This window comes from Leopardus geoffroyi, chromosome C3 (genome assembly GCF_018350155.1).
Source record: "Leopardus geoffroyi isolate Oge1 chromosome C3, O.geoffroyi_Oge1_pat1.0, whole genome shotgun sequence".
Lineage (NCBI taxonomy): Eukaryota > Metazoa > Chordata > Mammalia > Carnivora > Felidae > Leopardus > Leopardus geoffroyi.
In genome coordinates this window covers 38,818,292-38,824,358 of record NC_059338.1, presented here as the reverse complement: position 1 = coordinate 38,824,358, position 6,067 = coordinate 38,818,292, and positions in this window count along the sequence as shown.

Below are 6,067 nucleotides of genomic sequence, written 5' to 3'. Positions count from 1 at the left end.
CGCCTGGATGACTCAGTCAGTTCAGCATCCAACTCTCGATTTCGGCTCAGGTCATGATCTCACGGTCCATTGTGGGCTCTGTGGTGACAGCGCAGAGCCTATTTGGATTCTCTCTGGGTCTCTTTTTCTCTGTCTGTCCCTCCCCTACTCGTGCCCTTTCTCTCTCAAAATAAATTTTTAAAAACTTAAAAAAAAAAAGAAAACAACTTTCGTGCTAAAAAATGCTAACCATCACCTGAGCTTTCAGTGAATCACAGTCTTTTTGCTGGTGGAGGGTGTTGCCTCAATGCTGATGGCAACTGACTGGTCAGGGTGGTGGTTGCTGAAGGCTGGGGCGACTCTGGCAATTTCTTAAAATAAGACAACGGTGGGGTGCCTGGGTGGTTCAGTCGGTTAAACATCGGATTCTTGGTTTCGGCTCAGGTCATGATCTCAAAGTTCGGGAGTTCAAGCCCCACATCAGGCTCTGTGCTGGCAGCTTGGAGCCTGCCTGGGATTCTCCCTCTCTCTCCCTCCCTCTCTCTCTCTCTCTCTCTCCCTGCCCCTGCCCCACTCATGCTGTCTCTATCTCTGTCAAAAATAAATAAATAAACATAAAAAAGAAAATAAGACAACAGTGAAGTTTGCCACATTGGTTGACTTTTCCTTTCATGGATGAGTTCCCTGTTAGCACTGATAGCATTTTACCCACAGTCGAACTTCTTTCAAAATGGGAGTCAGGGGGCGCCTGGGTGGCTCAGTCGGTTGAGCGTCCGACTTGGGCTCAGGTCATGATCTCACGGTTCGTGAGTTCGAGCCCTGCGTCGGGCTCTGTGCTGACAGCTGAGAGCCTGGAGCCTGCCTCGGATTCTGTGTCTCCCCCTCTGTATGCCCCTCCCCCACTCATGCTCTGTCCCTCTCTGTGTCAAAAACAAATAAACATTAAAAAAAAATAAAAACATGGGGCGCCTGGGTGGCGCAGTCGGTTAAGCGTCCGACTTCAGCCAGGTCACGATCTCGCGGTCCGGGAGTTCGAGCCCCGCGTCGGGCTCTGGGCTGATGGCTCAGAGCCTGGAGCCTATTTCCGATTCTGTGTCTCCCTCTCTCTCTGCCCCTCCCCCGTTCATGCTCTGTCTCTCTCTCTGTCCCAAAAATAAATAAACGTTGAAAAAAAAAAAATTAAAAAAAAAAAAAAAAATAAATAAATAAAAACAAAAAATCAGACTCAGTCCTGTAAAACCCTGCTGCCGCTTTAGTACCTAAGCTCATGTAATACTCTAAGTCCTCTGTTGTCATTTCAACATTCCTCACAGCATCTTCACCCGTAGATTCCAGCTCAGGAAACCACTTTCCATCCTCATTCTTAAGAAGCAGCTCCTCATCCGCTCAGGTTTTATCATGCGATCGCAGCAGTTCACATGTCATAGTAATGGAAGAGCCTGAAAAGTGTGAGACTTCCCAAAATGTGAGCCAGAGACACGAAGTGAGCAAACGCTATTGGAAACATGGCACCGATGGACTTGCTGGATGCGGGGTTCCCACAGACCTTCAAACCGTAAAAAATGCAACATCTGCAAAGCTCAGTAAAACAAGATATGCCTGTATTTGCCTCGAAAGTGTCACTACACATGTTGGTGGCTAATGCTCATCACTGTCTCTCATGCTGTGTACCCCAGACAGTGGGAATGTGAGGACACTTGCTTAGTGTGTGTGTGTGTGTGTGTGTGTGTGTGTGTGTGTTTTGGGGCAAGTGACTCCCCCCGGTTTGGAGATTTGGCTAAAATGAACTGGCATCCCCCTATCACCCATCCCCCCAAACACACCCATCCTCCCTCATAGCAATCGGGTGAAATTTTGGCAAGGAGTCCAGAACAGTTCATGAAACCACCGGTAGAGGGGGTGCTCCTCCCATTTTGGAGTGGCAGTGGGTCTCCTGGTCGGGCAGCCCCGTTTTCAGTGCTCATAAGGAAAAGCCGGATTTACTGGTCGGTCGAAGAGGCACAAGCCCAAAGCAGAATGATTTCAGGGACACAAGGAGGTGCAAGGCCACACATGATCTTCCTGGCCAACTGAGGCCGTCTGAGCTTTATCCATTCAGCCTAGACCAATTTAAAATACAAATATAGGGGCATCCGGGTGGCTCAGTCAAACGTTTGACTCTTTTTTTGTTGTTTTTTAATGTTCAGTTTTTACTTTTGAGAGAGAGGGACAGAGTGCAAGCGGGGGACGGACAGAGAGAGACAAACACACACAGAATCTGAAACAGGCTCTAGGCTCCAAACTGTCAGTACAGAGCCCAAAGGCTTCTGACTCTTGGTTTTGGCTCAAGTCATGATCTCATGGTTCATGGGATCCAGCTCTGCCTCAGACTTCGCACTGACCAGCTTGGAGCCTTCTTGGGATTCTCTCTCTCTCTCTCTCTCTCTCTCTCTCTCTCTCTGCCCTTCCCCACCACAAAATAAATAAACTTTAAAAAATAAACTAAAATATGAGGCACCTGAGTGGCTCAGTCAGTTAAGCATCTGACTCTTGATTTCAGCTCAGGTCTTGATCTCAAGGTTTGGTTTGTGGGCTCGAGGCCTGCATTGGGCTCTGTGCTGACAGTACAGGGCCTGCTTGGGATTCTCTCTCTCCCTGTCTCGTTGCCCCTCCCCTGTTTGTGCACATTCTCTCTCTCAAAATAGATAAACTTGAATTTTTTTAAAGAAGCTGTAAAAAAAAAAAAACAAAACCCACAAACATTTAAAAATAATAATAAATAAAATAAAATACAAATATAATCCAGGATTACACTTCAAGCTTTAATATCACAGTGAGATGGAAGGAGCTGAGAGGCTTGGACAAACTAGAAGGTGAGGGTGGGCAGAGAGGCATAAGGGGCATAAAACAATAAAATTCGGGCTTCCCAAGTGTCACAATCCTCCCCCTCCTCTGTTCAAAAGAAGAGAAAAGCCTTGCCCGATTCCAAGAGTGAGAGGCTGCGTGTTGGTGCCCCCAGGAGGGGATACTGATTCTCTGGGGCTCCCTTTTCATTTGCACCTGTATAGTCCCTGATCAGGAGCTGATTTGTTTTCTTGTCTTACAGCATTTTGAGGGAGGGACACTGTTTTATATTTCCAGCTCCTCTCATAAATCCTGACAAAATTGTAAATGCTCAATAAATGTCAAATAAGTGAATGAATGAATGTCCATGAGTAGAGAAACATTAAGTAAATTGTGGTATATCAACCTTATTGGGATATTATGCAGTTATCTTAAATAATGGTTATTTGCTGTTTTGGTTTGTCTTGTTTTGTTTTAAATGGTTATTTGAAAGGTACTAAGAGAATAGATGTTAGAAGTTCTCATCACAGGAAAAAAAATGTGTAATTACGTGAGGTGTCGGATGTTAACTAAACTTATTATGGTAATCATGTTGCAGTATTTATACATCAATATTTATGGTAATCATTTCACAATATTTATACGTCAAATCATTACATTGTCCACCTTAAACTACTACAATGTTATATGTCAATTATTTTTCAGTAAAACTGAAAAAAATAAAAATAGGGGGGCGCCTGGGTGGCGCAGTTGGTTAAGCGTCCGACTTCAGCCAGGTCACGATCTCGCGGTCCGTGAGTTCGAGCCCCGCGGCAGGCTCTGGGCTGATGGCTCAGAGCCTGGAGCCTGTTTCTGATTCTGTGTCTCCCTCTCTCTCTGCCCCTCCCCCGTTCATGCTCTGTCTCTCTCTGTCCCGAAAATAAATAAACGTTGAAAAAAAAAATTAAAAAAAAAAATAAAATAAAAATAGGAATAAAACAATGGTTATAAAGCCCGTATAACAACATGGAAAATGCCTGTGATACTATGTTAAATACGCAAATTGCTTTATACCTATGTGAGATTACGCATGCATGTGAACGAAAAGGGAACAAGGAGAAATTGTTGCATAAAGGTAGTGGACTCGTGGGTAGCTTCCTTCTCAGCTTGTTGCTTAATTTCTTTTGTTGTGGGTTGTGCAGTAACACAGAAACCATTTTTTCCCCGCCTCCAAGAGCGTCTCAGTTTTGTTCTTTGGTGCCCAAGTTCCTTTGATTCCCATCCTGTCTGTCCAGATCTCACCATCTCTTCAGAATTAAGTTTTGTTTCATTTTCTTTGCCCAGTGTCCAGTGTCACACCCACGTGCACGCGGAAGTGGTTAAATACTTTGAATATCAATGATTTTAATGGCAGTTGCTATAAATAATGTCAAGTTCAAACACTTAAACACACGCTCTCCCAAATCAGTCCACTGCCTCTCAAGCGTTATCAGCACTCAGTCCCTGTTTATACAGTTTCTCACAATGAGAGTCACAGTGGATGGGATTTGTTAAGGATCTACTGTGTGCCTTCCACTTAAAATTAATCCTCACCTCAAAACCTGCAAGGTAGGAAGTATTATTCTAGTTGGTAAGGGAAGAAACAGAAATTCAGAGTTTAAATTACTTTCCCAAGATCACAGTCATGTTTCTCACCTAAGACCAGGTTCCCAAAGGCCATGTTTTTACCCTACTACGTACCATGACGGATGCTTTCAGAGGGCCTATGGTGCACTAAAATAATGTACGTAAATAACATAATCTAACCATACAAGGAAACTAAACTGTCTTATGAATAATAGTACTGAGGACTGCATAGGTTTGCAGGCAATGAATCTATGCCCATGTGACATTTCTCCAAGGATGTCTTTTCTAATACTAATCTCCTGATGATGCATTGGGAGCCTCTGTCCATACATAGATCCTGCCCTAGACAGGATGATCCAGAGCTTATCTGTCTTAGTTTTGGGTCAAGAATATGTTTTGAAGGATTCAGGCTTTTTGCTGAAAAGGAAATAACTCTCACTCTTATTTCAACTTAGTTTTTGTGCATCATGAGGCTTTATGAAAGCTTAATATGTCCGTTAATCTCAGGGATTAGGAGCCATTTCAGTCCCCGGAAGAACCAGACATTTCCCAGAGAAAGAGAGGTGCTCAAGCAGCATTTATCAATCAAGACCCAGAGGCTCCAACCAGAAATCAAGTTCCTTTTTAATTTTTTTTTTTTAAGTTGAGAGAGAGTGTGTGCGCACATAAGCAGAGGAGGGGCAGAGGGAGAGAGAGAAAATCTTAAGCAGGCTCCACACTCAGCACGGAGCCTGACTTGGGGCTTGATCCCACCACCCTGAGATCATGACCAGAGCCAAAATCAAGAGTCTGATGCTCAACCGAGCCACCCAGGCACCCCAGAAATCCAGTTTCTACCAGCTTCTAACAGTTTGTTCTCTTTACAATGACCATTTCATCATGGGCTTAAAATAACAAATGAAAGGGAAAATGAAAATGAATACTTAAAACAATATCAGGCATTTGTCTAAGTGGAAAATGAAGCTCACACACCTTATCTTAATGGTTCCCGCTCCCCTATGCCCCCCCCCCCATATCGTTCTCCTCCTTTATCAAAGGAGGGCCTCCAGACCACGTCTCCTCCTCCCTTCCATTCAAACCTGCTCAAGGACATCTCTAGACCTTAGTACAGATTTAAGAAAAGATAGCCCCTCTTGGTGGTCAGTGTGCTCTGAAACCTTACCTCTCTTTGGGGACACAAAGGTATTGTATCTCCCGTGAGATGTCAGAAAGGCATTTTCCAGGCACAGGATCCTATCAAGAATCCTGAAGTCACTTCGGGGCAGACTGTCACCTACACAGATGACTGTCTCCCCTTGCAGAGAGGGAGGGGCAGCGTGGTATAGGCAGGTGTCTTGGTCCTGAAAGCTGACTGGGCAGGTGGGTCACAGGAGAAAGTACTGACTTCAGAATGTGTTACTTGTCTATACATCTTTGCCTGCTGTGGAAAATAAGAATGGTATCTTTTTTTTTTCCCGGATGAAAGTTTTTTCCACTGACAATCTAAATGTCATTCTAGTGATTCTCAATGGGAACTGAGAAGGGTCTTAGATTTTAAAGGCCCTGTTTACTAGAGGGTAATGGTAACAGATACAACGCTATGTACTCGTTATATTTCATGTCTCGCCTTAACATTTAGCTATTTATAAAACCAAATAAAACTGGAAACTTCATCTTGAAG